Source organism: Procambarus clarkii, chromosome 20 (assembly GCF_040958095.1).
Source record: "Procambarus clarkii isolate CNS0578487 chromosome 20, FALCON_Pclarkii_2.0, whole genome shotgun sequence".
NCBI classification, from domain to species: domain Eukaryota; kingdom Metazoa; phylum Arthropoda; class Malacostraca; order Decapoda; family Cambaridae; genus Procambarus; species Procambarus clarkii.
In genome coordinates this window covers 7,283,229-7,298,473 of record NC_091169.1, presented here as the reverse complement: position 1 = coordinate 7,298,473, position 15,245 = coordinate 7,283,229, and positions in this window count along the sequence as shown.

Below are 15,245 nucleotides of genomic sequence, written 5' to 3'. Positions count from 1 at the left end.
TGGCACATTTTCTGCATAAAAAGTCCTAATTTCAAACTGAAATTACGTGCAAAGAGCCAGAATTTTGCTCCAAAATATAGATCCAGGGTCGAATTTGGGATGTTTGGGATAGTTTGAAAACTGAATGAGTTTGGGGCAAAAATGTGACCCATCGCCGCTCTCAGTAATTGGCATATTTTCGGAATAAAAAGTCGTAATTGCAAACTGCGAATACGTACAGAGAGTCAGAATTTGGCTCTAAAATATGGCTCAAGCGTCGAATTTGGGATCTTTGAGATATTTCGAAAACTGCAGGGAGGGTTTGGGCAAAATGTGATCCATCACCGCTTTCAGTAATTGGCATATTTTCGGTATAAAAAGTCGTAATTTCAAACTGCGAATACGTGCAGAGAGCCAGAATTTGGCTCCAAAATATTGCTCAAGGGTCGAATTTGGGATGCTTGGGATGTTTTGACAACTGCACGGGGGTTTTGGTCAAAATGTGATCCTTCGCTGCTCACAGTAATTGGCATTATTTTCAGTATAAAAAGTCATAATTTCGAACAACGAATACGCGCAGAGAGCCAGAATTTGGCTCAAAATAAGGCTCAAGGGGTCGAATTTGGGATGTTTTGGATATTTTGAAAACTGCAGATAGGGTTTGGGCAAAATGTGGTCCATCGCCGCTCTCAGTAATTGGCATATTTTTGGTATAAAAAGTTGAAATTTCAAACTGCTTATACCTGCACATAGCCACAATTTGGCTCAAAAATATGGCTCAATCGTCGGATTTGGGATGTTTGCAATATTTTGAAAACTTCATGGCGGGGTTTGGGCAAAATGTGACCCATCGCAGCTATAATTATTTGGCATATTTTCGGTATAAAAAGTCGTAATTCGAAACGTCGAATACGTGCAGAGAGCCAGAATTTGCCTCCAAGATATGGCTCAATCGAAGAATTTGGGATGTTTGGATATTTTGAAAACTGCAGGGAGGGTTTGGGCAAAATGTGACCCATCGCCGCTCACAGTAATTGGCATACTTTCGGTATAAAAAGACGTAATTTGAAACTGCGAATACGTGCAGTGAGCCCCAATTTGGCTCCATAATATGGCTCAAGGGTCGAATTTGAGATATTTGGGATATTTTGAAAACTGCAGAGAGGGTTTGGGCAAAATGTGATCCATCGCCGCTCTCAGTAATTGGCATATTTTCGGTATAAAAAGTCGTAATTTCAAACTGGGAATACATGAAGAAAGCCAAAATTTGGCTCCAAAATATGGCTTACGAGTCGAATTTGGGATGTTTGGGATATTCTGAAAACTGCAGAGAGGGTTTGGCAAAATGTGATCCATCCCTCACTTGAGCCTCTGCATTCCTCTCTTGAGCCTCTGCATTCCTCTCTTTGGCCTCTGCATCCCTCTCTTGAGCCTCTGCATCCCTCTTTTAAGCCTTTGCATCTCTCTATTAAGCCTCTGCATCACTCACTTAATCCTCTGAATCACTCTCTTGAGCTTCTGCATCACCCTCTTGATCCCCTGCATCCCTCTCTCAAGCTTCTGCATCACTCTCTTGAGCCTCTGAATCACCCTGTTAAGCCTCTGCATTACTCTCTTGAGCCTCTGCATCCATCTCCTAAGCCTCTGCCTCACTCTCTTAAGCCTCTGTATCCCTCTCTTGAGCCTCTGCATCACTCTCAAGAGCCTCTGCTTCCCTCTCTTGTGCCTCTGCATCCCTCAGTTGAGCCTCTGCATTCCTCTCTTGAGCCTCTGCATCCCTCTCTTTGGCCTCTGCATCCCTCTCTTGAGCCTCTGCATCCCTCTTTTAAGCCTTTGCATCACTCTATTAAGCCTCTGCATCACTCTCTTAATCCTCTGAATCACTCTCTTGAGCTTCTGCATCACCCTTTTGATCCCCTGCATCCCTCTCTCAAGCCTCTGCATCACTCTCTTGAGCCTCTGAATCACCCTGTTAAGCCTCTGCATTACTCTCTTGAGCCTCTGCATCCATCTCCTAAGCCTCTGCCTCACTCTCTTAAGCCTCTGCATCACTGTCTTGAGCCACTGAATCCAATCACTCTTGCAAGCCTCTGAATCACTCTCTCGATCCTCTGCATCACTCTCTTGATCCTCTGCATCACTCTCTTGAGCCTCTGCATCACTCTCTAGAGCCTCTGCATCACTCTCTTCAGCCTCTGCATCACTTTCTTAAGCCTCTGCATCCCTTTCTTGAGCCTCTGCATCTCTCTCTTGAACTCCTCCATCCCTTTCATGAGCCTCTGCATCACTCTCTAGAGGCTCTGCATCACTCTCTTCAGCCTCTGCATCACTCTCTAGAGCCTCTGCATCACTCTCTTGAGCCTCTGCATCACTTTCTTAAGCCTCTGCATCACTCTCTTGAGCCTCTGCATCACTCTCTGGAGCCTCTGCATCACTCTCTTCAGCCTCTGCATCACTCGCTTAAGCCTCTGCATCCCTCTCTTGAGCCTCTGCATCCCTCTCTAAAGCCTCTGCATCACTCTCTTGACCCTCTGCATCACTCTCTTGAGCCTCTGCATCCCTTTCTTAAGCCTCTGCAAAACTCTCTTCAGCCTCTGCATCACTCTCTTAAGCCTCTGCATCCCTCTCTTGATCATCTGCGTCACTCTCGTAAGCCTCTGCATCACTCTCTTGAGCCTCTGCATAACTCTCTTCAGCCTCTGCATCACTCTCTTGAGCCTCTGCATCCCTCTTTTAAGCCTTTGCATCACTCGCTTAAGCCTCTGCATCCCTCTCTTGAGCCTCTGCATCCCTCTCTAAATCCTCTGCATCACTCTCTTGACCCTCTGCATCACTCTCTTGAGCCTCTGCATCACTCTCTTGAGCCTCTGCATCCCTCTTTTAAGCCTCTGCATCACTCTCTTAAGCCTCTGCATCACTCTCTTGAGCCTTTGCATCACTCCCTTGAGCCTCTGCATCCCTCTCTTGAGCCTCTGCATCACTCTCTTGAGCCTCTGCATCACTCTCTTGAGGCTCTGCATCACTCTCTTCAGCCTCTGAATCCCTCTCTTGAGGCCTCTGCATAACTCTCTCGAGCCTCTGCATCACTCTCTTGATCCTCTGCATCACTCTCTCGAGCCTCTGCATAACTCTCTTGATCCTCTGCATCACTCTCTTGAGCCTCTCCATCACCCTCTTGATCCTATGCATCACTCTCTTGAGCCTCTGCATCATTCTCTTGAGCCTCTGCATCCCTCTCTTAAGCCTCTAAATCATTCACTTGAGCCTCTGCATCCCTCTCTTGAGCCTCTGCATCTCTCTCTTGAACTCCTGCATCTCACTCATGAGCCTTTGCATCCCTCTCTTGAGCCTTTGCATCACTCGCTTAAGCCTCTGCATCCCTCTCTTGAGTCTCTGCATCACTCTCAAGAGCCTCTGTATCCCTCTCTTTTGCCTCTGCATTCCTCACTTGAGCCTCTGCAGAAGCTCAAAATAGGGATGCAGAGGCTTAAGAGTGTGATGCAGAGGTTCAAGAGATGGATGCAGGGGCCCAAGAGAGTGATGCAGATGCTCAAGAGAGGGATGTAGAGGAAGAAGAAAGTTATGCAGAGGCTCAAGAGAGTGATGCAGAGGTTCATGAGAGAGATTCAGAGGCTCAAGAGAGGGATGCAGAGGCTTAAGAGAGTGTTGCAGAGGCTTAAGAGAGGGATGCAGGGGCTCAAGAGATTGATGCAGAGGATCAAGAGAGTGATGCAGAGGCTCAAGCGAGTGATGCAGAGGCTCAAGAGAGTGATACAGAGGCTCAAGAGAGTGATGCAGAGGCTTAAGAGAGGGATGCAAAGGCTCAAGAGAGTGATGCAGAGGCTCAAGAGAGGGATGCAGAGGATGAAGAGAGTGATGCAGAGGCTCAAGAGAGAGATGCAGAGGCTCAGGAGAGGGGTTCAGAGGCTCAAGAGAGGGATGCAGAGGCTCAAGAGAGGGATGCAGAGGCTCAAGAGAGTGATGCAGAGACTCAAGAGAGTTAAGCAGAGGCTCAAGAGAGTGATGCAGAGGCTTACGAGTGATGCAGAGGCTCAAGAGAGGGATGTAGAGGCTCAAGAGAGTGATGCAGAAGCTCAATAGAGTGATGCAGAGGCATAAGAGAGTGATGCAGAGCCTGACGAGAGTGATGCAGAGGCTCAAGAGAGTGATGCAGAGGCTTTAGAGGGGATGCAGAGGCTGAAAAGAATGATGCAGAGGCTTAAAAGAGTGATGCAGAGGCTGAAGAGAATGATGCAGAATCTTAAGAGAGGGATGAAGAGACTCAAGAGAGTGATGCAGAGGCTCAAGACAGGGGATGCAGAGGCTTAAGAGAGGGACGCAGAGACTCAAAAGATACCGACAATATGCCAATTACTGAGAGCAGCGGTGAGTCACATTTTGCAAACCCCCACCACCCCCCTCCTTGCAGTTTTCAAAATATCCCAAACATCCCAAATTCGACGCTTGATTCATATTTTGGAGCCAAATTAAGGCTCTCTGCACGTATTCGCAGTTTAAAAATACGACTTTTTATACCGAAAATAGGCAAATTACTTAGAGCGGCGATGGGTCAAATTTTGCCTAAACCCTCCCTGCAGTTTTCAAAATATCCCAAACACCCTAAACTTTACGCTTGAGCTATATTTTGGACATAAATTCTGGCTCTTTGCACGTATTCGCAGTTTGAAATTACGACTTTTTATACCAAAAATATGGCAATTACTGAGAGCTGCAATGGATCACATTGTGCCCAAACCTTCCCTGCAGTTTTCATTATATCTCAAACATCCCAAATTCGACTCTTGAGAATTATTTTGAAACCAAATTCTGGCTCTCTGCATGTATTCGCAGTTTGAAATTACGACTTTTTATACCGAAAATATGCCAGTTACTGAGAGCGACGATTAATCACATTTTGCCCAAACCCTCCCTACAGTTTTCAAAATATCCAGAACATCCAAAAGTCGACCCTTGAGCTATATTTTGAAGCCAAATTCTGGCTCTCTGGACGTATTCGCAGTTTGAAATTACGACTTTTTATACCGAAAATATGCCAATTACTGAGAGCGGCGATTGATCACATTTTGCCCAAAACTTCCCTGCAGTTTTCAAAATATCCCAAACATAACAAATTTGACGCATGAGCCATATTTTTGAGCCAAATTCTCGCTCTCTGCACGTATTCGCAGTTTGAAATTCCGACTTTTTATACCGAAAATATGCCAAATACTGAAAGCGGCGATGGATCACATTTTGCCCAAACCCTCCTTGCAGTTTTCAAAATATCCCACACATCCCAAATTGGACGCTTGAGTCATATTTTGGAGCCAAATTCTGGCTCTCTGCATGTATTCGCAGTTTGAAATTAAGACTTTTAATACTGAAAATATGCCAATTACTGACAGCAGCGATAGGTCACATTTTGCACAAACCCCCCTGCAGTTTTCAAAATATACAAAACATCCCAAATTCGACCCGTGACCCATATTTTGGAGCCAAATTCTGCCTCTCTGCACATATTCGCAGGTTTAAATTACGACATTTTATACCAAAAATATGCAAATTACTGCAAGCAGCGATAGGTCACATTTTGCTCAAACCCCCCCCCCCCTGCAGTTTTTAAATTATCCCTAACAACCCCAATTCGACGCTTGATACATATTTTGGAGCCAAATTCGGGCTCTCTGCACGTATTCGGAGTTTAAAATTATTTCATTTTATACTGAGAATATGCCTATTACTGAGAGCGGCGATGGGTCACATTTTGCCAAAACCCCCCTGCAGTTTCAAAGTATCCCAAATATCCCAAATTCGACCCTTGAGCTATATTTTGGAGCCAAATTCTGGCTCTCTGCACGTATTCGTTCGTTTGAAATTACGACTTTTTATACCGAAAAAATGCATATTACTGAGAGAGGCGATGGATCACATTTTGCCCAAACCCTCCCTGCAGTTTTCAAAATATCCAAAACATCCATATGTCGACCCTTGAGCCATATTTTGAAGCCAAATTCTGGCTCTCTGCACGTATTCGCAGTTTTAAATTACGACTTTTTATACCGAAAATATGCCAATTACTGAAAGCGGCGATGGATCACATTTTGCCCAAACCCTCCTTGCAGTTTTCAAAATATCCCAAACATCCCAAATTGGACGCTTGAGTCATATTTTGGAGCCAAATTCTGGCTCTCTGCACGTATTTGCAGTTTGAAATTATTTCATTTTACACCGACAATATACCAATTACTGAGAGCGGCGATGGGTCACATTTTGCGAAAACCTCCCCTGCAGTTTTCAAAATGTCCCAAACATCCCAAATTCGACCCTTGAGCTATATTTTTAAGCCAAATTCTGACTGTCTGCACGTATTCGCAGTTTGAAATTACGACTTTTTATACCGAAAAAATGCCAATTACTGAAAGCGGCGTTGGATCACATTTTGCCCAAACCCTCCTTACAGTTTTTAAAATATCCAAAACATCCAAAAGTCGACGCTTGAGCTATATTTTGAAGCCAAATTCTGGCTCTCTGCGCGTATTCGATGTTTCAAATTACGATTTTTTATACAAGGGTCGAATTTGGGATGTTTGGGACATTTTGAAAACTGCAGGGGAGGTTTTCGCAAAATGTGACCCATCGCCGCTCTCAGTAATTGGTATATTGTCGGTGTAAAATGAAATAATTTCAAACTGCAAATACGTGCAGAGAGCCCAAATTTGGCTCCAAAATATGTCTCAAGCGTCGAATTTGGGATGTTTGGAATATTTTGAAAATTTCAGGGGAAGGTTTGGGCAAAATGTGACCAATCGCTGCTCTCAGTAATTGGCATATTTTGGGTATAAAATTTCGTAATTTCAACCTGCAAATATGTGCAGAGAGCCAGAATTTGGCTCCAAAATATGGTTCAAGGGTCGAATTTAGGATGTTTGGGATATATTGAAAACTGCAGGAGTGTTTGGGCCCAATGTGATCCATCGCCGCTCTTAACAATTGGTATATTATCGGCATAAAAAGTTGTAATTTCAAACTGCTAATACGTGCAGAGAGCCGAAATTTGCCTCCAAAATATGGCTCAATCTTTGAATTTGGGATGTTTGGGATATTTTGAAAACTGCAGGGAGGGTTTGGGCAAAATGTTACCCATCGCCGGTCACAGTAATTGGCATATTTTTGGTATGAAAAGTCGTAATTTCAAACTGCGAATAAGTGCAGAAAGCCAAAATTTGGCTCCAAAATATGGCTCAAAGTTCGAATTTGAGAGGTTTGGGATATTTTGCAAACTGCAGGGGTGTTTGGGCAAATCGTGACCCATCGCTGGTTTCAGTAATTGGTATATTTTCAGTATACAAAAACGTAATTTCAAATTGCGAATACGTTCAGAAAGCCAGAATTTGGCTCCAAAATAAGACTTAAGTGTCGAATTTGGGATGTTTGGAATATTTTGAAAACTGCAGGAAGGGCTTGGGCAGAATGTGATTCATCGCCGCTATCAGTAATTGGCATATTTTCGGTATGAAAAGTCGTAATTTCAAACTGCGCATACGTGCAGAGAGCCAGAATTTGGCTCCAAAATATGGCTCAAGCGTCGAATTTGGGATGTTTGGGATATTTTGAAAACTGCAGGGAGGGTTTGACCAGAATGTGATCCATCGCCTCTTTCAGTAATTGGCATATTTTCGGTATAAAAATTCGTATTTTCAAACTACGAATACGCGCAGAGAGCCAGAATTTGGCTCCAAAATATGGCTCAAGGGTCGAATTTGGGATGTTTGGGATAATTTAAAAATTACAGAGAGAGTTTGGGCAAAATGTGATCAATCGTCGCTTTCAGTAATTGGCATATTTTCGGTATAAAAATTCCTAATTTAAAACTGCAAATAGGTGCAAAGAGCCAGAATTTGGCTCCAAAATATAGCTCAAGGGTGCAATTTGGGATGTTTGGGATATTTTGAAAACTGCAGGGGGTTTTGGGCAAAATGTGACCCTTCGTTGCTCACAGTAATTGGCATAATTTCGGTATAAAAATCGAAATTTCAAACTGCTAATACGTGCAGAGAGCCATAATTTAGCTTCAAAAAATGGCTCTAGCGTCGAATTTGGGATGTTCGCGATATTTTGAAAACTGCAGGGAGGGTTTGGGCAAATTGTGATCCATCGCCGCTTACAGTAATTGCCATATTTTCGGTAAAAAAAGGCGTAATTTCAAACTGCGAATACCTGCAGAGAGCCAGAATTGGGCTCCAAAATATGACTCAAGGGTTGAATTGTGGATATTTGGGATATTTTGAAAACTACAAGGATGGTTTGGGCAAAATGTGATCCATCGCTGCTTTCAGTAATTGGCATTATTTCGGTATAAAAAGTCGTAATTTCAAACTGCGAAGACGTGCAGAGAGCTAGAATTTGGCTTCAAAATATGGTTCAAGGGTCGAATTTGGAATGTTTGGGATTTTTTGAAAACTGCAGAGAGGTTTGGGTAAAATGTGACCCATCGCTGCTCTCAGCAATCGGCATATTTTCGGAATAAAAACTCGTAATTTCAAACTTCGAATACGTGCAGAGAGCCAGAATTTTGCTCCAAAATATGGCTCCAGCGTCGAATTTGGGAGGTTTGGGATATTTTGAAAACTGCAGGGAGGGGTTGGGTCAAAATGTTATCTATCGCCGCTTTCAGTAATTGGCATATTTTCGGTTTAAAAAGTCGTAATTTCACACTGCGAATACGACCAGAAAGGCAGAATTTGACTCCAAAATATGGCTCAATGGTCGAATTTTGGATGTTTGGGATATTTTAAAAACTGCAGGGAGGGTTTAGGCAAAATTTGACCCGTCGCCGCTCCCAGTAATTGGCATATTTTCGGTATAAAAAATCGTAATTTCAAACTGCGAATACGTGCAGAGAGCCAGAATTTGGCTCCAAAATATGGCTCAAGGGTCGAACTTGGGATGTTTGGGATATTTTGAAAACTGCAGGGAGGGTTTGGGCAAATTGTGTCCCATCGCCTCTCTCAGTAATTGGCATATTTTCGGTGTAAAATGTCGTAATTTCAAACTGCGAATACGTGCAGAGAGCCAGAATTTGGCTCCAAATTATGCCTCATGGCTCGAATTTGGGATGTTTGGGATATTTTGAAAACTGCGGGGAGGGTTTGGGCAAAATGTCATCCATCGCCGCTTATAGTAATTGGCATATGTTCGGTATAAAAAGTCGTAATTTTAAACTGCAAATACATGCTGAGAGCAAGAATTTGAGCAAGAAAAAGCCATAGAGCGAGGTTGCGTATTGTTTTGATTATTAAAAAGGCATATGAAAACGTTGTTTCCAATTCAAATGGTAAAAATGAATGTATTTTCTTTAGAATTAACGAAAATGTTCCTGAATTTCCGTTTATATTACTGAATTCGTAAAACCGCTCTAATCTGCCTGAAACGTCGAAATATGCTTTAAAAACAGAAAATCTCTTCTAATCAATAGCTTACTCACTATTTTACCGATGAATTTATCGTGATTTTAATGGCAATAAACCGAAATACTTGAAAACGCGGAAAAACTGCAAAATATTGCCTAAATCGTAGATATTTGGATGAAATCTCATGAAGGAAACAGGAATGAAAAATCTCAAAATATTGCTAAATTCGACGATACATTGTACAAAGCACAATGCAAGAAAACTTGCTATAAACGCAATATTAGGTGAAATTTTGAGATTTGTAGGCCAAATCACAAATAGAGAGACAACATGAAGTAGTATCAAAGTACTAGTAAGTTCGAACATTTTTACCTAAAATCACCCTACATGACAAACTTGAAAAAAGTGACTACAATACCAAATTCGAGGAATTTTAATTCAAATCATAGAGCAAGGTTGCATATTATTTTGATTATTAATAAGGCATATGAAAACGATGTTTTCAATTCAAATGATAAAAATCAATGTGTTTTCTTTAGTATTAACTAAAATGCTCCTGAATTTCCGTTTATATTACTGAATTCGTACAACCGATCTAATCTGGCTAAAACGTCGAAATATGCAATAAAAACAAACTCTCCTAATCAACATCTTACTCACTATTTTAACGAGGTACAAATAGTTGATTTAAAATTAAGTATTTATTTTATATTGCGATTAATTACGTGTTTGCATCATATTTATCGTAATTTTATTGAATTAATGACAATATACCGAAAAGGCTTGAAAACGTAGAAAAACGGTAAAATATTGCATAAATTTTTATATATAAATATTTGGTTTAATCTAAATATTTGGTTTAAATCTCATAACGGAAACAAGGATGAAAAACATCAAAATATTACTAAATTCGATGATAATTTGTACAACATTGTTCAAAGCACAATGCAAGAAAACTTGCTTAAAAATGCAATATTATGTGAAATTCTGAGATTTGTAGGCCAAATCACAAATAGAGAGACAACATGAAGTAGTATCAAAATATTAATAATATCGAACATTTTTACCTTAAATCACCCCTACATGAAAAACGTGAAAAAAGTCACTATAATACCAAATTCGAGGATTTTTACATCAAACCACAGATCGTGGTTGCGTATTATTTTGATTATTAAAAAGGCATATGAAAACGTTGGTTCCAATTCAAATGATAAAAATCAATGTGTTTTCTTAAGAATTAACTAAAATGTTCCTGAATTTCAGTTTATATTACTGAGAGAAGTGGGACTCGTAAAACTGCTCTTATCCGGCTGAAACGTCGAAATACGCAATAAAAACAGAAAATCTCTCTTAATCAATATCTGACTCACTATTTTAACGAGGTACAAATAGTTGATTGAAAATCAAGTATTTAAGGGTAATTTGCAATTCATTACGTGTTATCATCATATTTATCGTAAATTTATTGAATTAATTGCAATAAATCGAAAATGCTTGAAAACGTGGAAAAACGGCTAAATATGGCCTAAATCGTTGATATTTGGATGAAATCTCGTAAATGAAACAACGATGAAAAACCTCATAATATTGCTAAATTCGATGATTCTATGTATAAGGAACAATGCAAGTAAACTTGCTTAAAAACGCAAAATTATGTGAAATTCTGAAATATGCAATAAAAACAGAAAATCTCTCCTAATCAATATATTATTCACTATTTTACCAAGGTACAAATCGATATAAAATCAGCTATTTAATTTTAATTTGCAGTTAATTACGTGTTTGCATCATATTTTCGTAAATTTATTGAATTATTGGCAATAAACCGCAAAGGCTAGAAAACGCAGAAAAACAGCAAAATATATCCTAAATATTTGGTATAAAACTCATAAAGGAGACAAGGATGAAAAACTTCAAAATATTACTAAATTCGCTGGTATTAAGTACAAAGCACAATGCAAGAAAACTTGCTTAAAAACGCAATATTATGCGAAATTCTGAGATTTTGTAAGCTAATTACATATCGTTAGACGACATGAAATAGTATCAAAATATATGTACACTCGAACATTTTTACCTAAAATCACCCTACATGAAAAACGTGAAAAAAGTCACTATAATACCAAATTCGAGGATTTTTACTTCAAATCATAGAGCGAGGTATTATTTTGATCATTAAAAAAGGCATTTGAAAACGATGAAAACTATCTAAAATCACCCTACATGACAAACTTTAAAAAAAGTCACTACACCAAATTCGAGGATTTTTAATTCAAATCATAGAGCAAGGTTGCGTATTATTTTGATTATTAAAAGGCATATGAAAACGATGTTTTCAATTCAAATGATAAAAATCAATGTGTTTTCTTTAGTATTAACTAAATGTTCCTGAATTTCCGTTTATATTACTGAATTCGTACAACCGCTCTAATCTGGCTAAACGTCGAAATATGCAATAAAAACAGAAACTCTCCTAATCAATATCTTACTCACTATTTTAACGAGGTACAAATAGTTGATTTAAAATCAAGTATTTAATTTATATTGCGATTAATTACGTGTTTGCATCATATTTATCGTAATTTATTGAATTAATGGCAATAACCGAAAAGGCTTGAAAACGTAGAAAAACGGTAAAATATTGCCTAAATCGTTGATATTTGGTTTATATCTCATAACGGAAACAAGGATGAAAAACCTCAAAATATTACTAAATTCGATGATAATTTGTACAACATTGTTCAACACAATGCAAGAAAACTTGCTAAAAATGCAATATTATGTGAAATTCTGAGATTTGTAGGCCAAATCACATATAGTGGGACAACATAAAGTAGTATCAAAATATTAGTAAATTCGAATATTTTTACGTAAAATCACTCTACATGAAAAACGTGAAAAAAGTCACTATAATACCAAATTCGAGGATTTTTACTTCAAACAATAGAGTGAGGTTGCGTATTATTTTGATCATAAAAAGTCATATGAAAACGTTGTTTCCAATTCAAATGATGATAATCAATGTGTTTTCATTAGAATTATCTAAAATGTTCCTGAATTTCCGTTTGTATTACTGAAAGAAGAGGTACTCGTAAAACCGCTCTAATCCAGCAGAAACGTCGAAATATGCAATAAAAACTAAAAATATCTCCTAATCAATATCTGACTCACTATTTTAACGAGGTACAAATAGTTGATTGAAAATCAACTATTTAAGGGTAATTTGCAATTAATTACGTGTTTGCATCCTTTTTATTGTAAATTTAATGAATTAAAGGCAATAAACTGAAAAGTCTTTAAAACGCGGAAAACGGCAAAATGTTGCCTAAATCGTAGATATTTGGGTTAAATTTCGTAAAGAAAAATAAGATGACGAACCTCAAAATATTGCTAAATTCGATGATTTTAAGTACAAAGCACAATGCAAGAAAACTTCCTTAAAAACGCATTATGTGAAAATTTGAGATTTGTAGGCCAAATCACATATAGTATTTTACAACATAAAATCACAACCAGAAGTAGTATCAAAATATTAGTATATTCGAACATTTTTCCCTTAAATCACTCTACATTATAAACGTGAAAAAAGTCACTATAATACCAAATTCGAGGATTTTTACATCAAACCATAGAGCGAGGTTGCGTATTGTTTCGATTATTAAAAAGGCATATGAAAACGTTGTTTCGAATTCAAATGATAAAAATCAATTTGTTTTCTTTAGAATTAACTAAAATATTCCAGAATTTTCGTTTATATTACTGAGAGAAGAGTTACTCGTAAAACTGCTCTAATCCGACAGAAACGTCGAAACATTCTATGAAAACAGAAATTCTCTCCTAATCAATACCTAACTCGCTATTTTACGAGGTTCAAATAGTTGATTGAAAATCTTGTATTTAAGGTTAATTTGCAATTATTTACGTGTTTCCATCATATTTATCGTGATTTTAATGGCAATAAACCGAAAAGGCTTGAAAACGCGGAAAAACTGCAAAATATTGCCTAGATCGTAGATATTTGGATGAAATCTCATGAAGGAAACAGGGATGAAAAATCTCAAAATATTGCTAAATTCGACGATACATTGTACAAAGCACAATGCAAGAAAACTTGTTATAAACGCAATATTATGTGAAATTTTGAGATTTGTAGGCCAAATCACAAATAGAGAGACAACATGAAGTAGTATCAAAGTACTAGTAAGTTCGAACATTTTTACCTAAAATCACCTACATGACAAACTTGAAAAAAGTCACTACAATACCAAATTCGAGGATTTTTAATTCAAATCATAGAGCAAGGTTGCGTATTATTTTGATTATTAATAAGGCATATGAAAACGATGTTTTCAATTCAAATGATAAAAATCAATGTGTTTTCTTTAGTATTAACTAAAATGTTCATGAATTTCCGTTATATTACTGAATTCGTACAACCGCTCTAATCTGGCTAAAACGTCGAAATATGCAATAAAAACAGAAAATCTCTCCTAATCAATATCTTACCACATTGTGGTAATCAATATCACATTGTGCCCAAACCTTCCCTGCAGTTTTCAATATATCCCAAACATCCCAATTTCGACTCCTGAGAATTTTTTTTAAACCAAATTCTGGCTCTCTGCACGTATTCGCAGTTTGAAATTACGACTTTTTATGCGGAAAATATGCCAATTACTGAGAGCGGCGATTAATCACATTTTGGGCCAACTCTACCTGCAGTTTTCAAAATATCCCCACCATCACAAATTCGATCCATGAGCCATATTTTGGAGCCAAATTCTGGCTCTCTGCACATATTCGCAGGTTGAAATTACGACATTTTATACCGAAAATATGCAAACTACTGAAAGCAGCGATGGGTCACATTTTGCCCAAACCCCCACTGCAGTTTTTAAAATATCCCTAACATCCCCAATTCGATGCTTGAGACATATTTTGGAGCCAAATTCTGGCTGTCTGCACGTATTCGCAGTTTGAAATTACGACTTTTTATGCCGAAAAAATGCCAATTACTGAGAGCGGGGATGGATCACATTTTGCCCAAACCCTCCCTGCAGTTTTCAAAATATCCAAAACATCAAAAAGTCGAACCTTGAGCCATATTTTGAAGTCAATTCTGGCTCTCTGCACGTATTCCCAGTTTGAAATTACGAATTTTTATATCGAAAATATGCCAATTACTGAAAGCGATGGATCACATTTTGCCCAAACCCTCCCTGCAGTTTTCAAAAGATCCAAACTTCCCAAATTCGACGCTTGAGTCATATTTTTGAGCCAAATTCTGGCTATCTGCAAGTATTCGCAGTTTGAAATTACGAATTTTTATATCGAAAATATGCGAATTACTAAGAGCGGCGATTGATCACATTTTGCCCAAAACTTCCCTGCAGTTTTCAAAATATCCCAAACATCCCAAATTCGACCCTTGAGGCTAATTTTGGAGCCAAATTCTGGCTCTCTGCACGTATTCGCAGTTTGAAATTACGACTTTTTATACCGAAAATATGCTAATTACTAAAATCTTCGATGGATCACATTCTGCCCAAACCCTCCCTGCAGTTTTCAAAATATCTCAAACATAACAAATTTGATGCTTGAGTCATATTTTTGAGCCAAATTCTGGCTCTCGGCACGTATTCGCAGTTTGAAATTACGACTTTTTATACCGAAAATATGCCAATTACTGAAAGCGGCGATGGATCACATTTTGTCCAAACCCTCCCTGCAGTTTTCAAAATATCCCAAACGTCTCAAATTCGACGCTTGAGACATATTTTGGGGCCAAATTCGGGCTATCTGCACGTATTCGCAGTTTAAAATTATTTCATTTTATACCGACAATATGCCAATTAC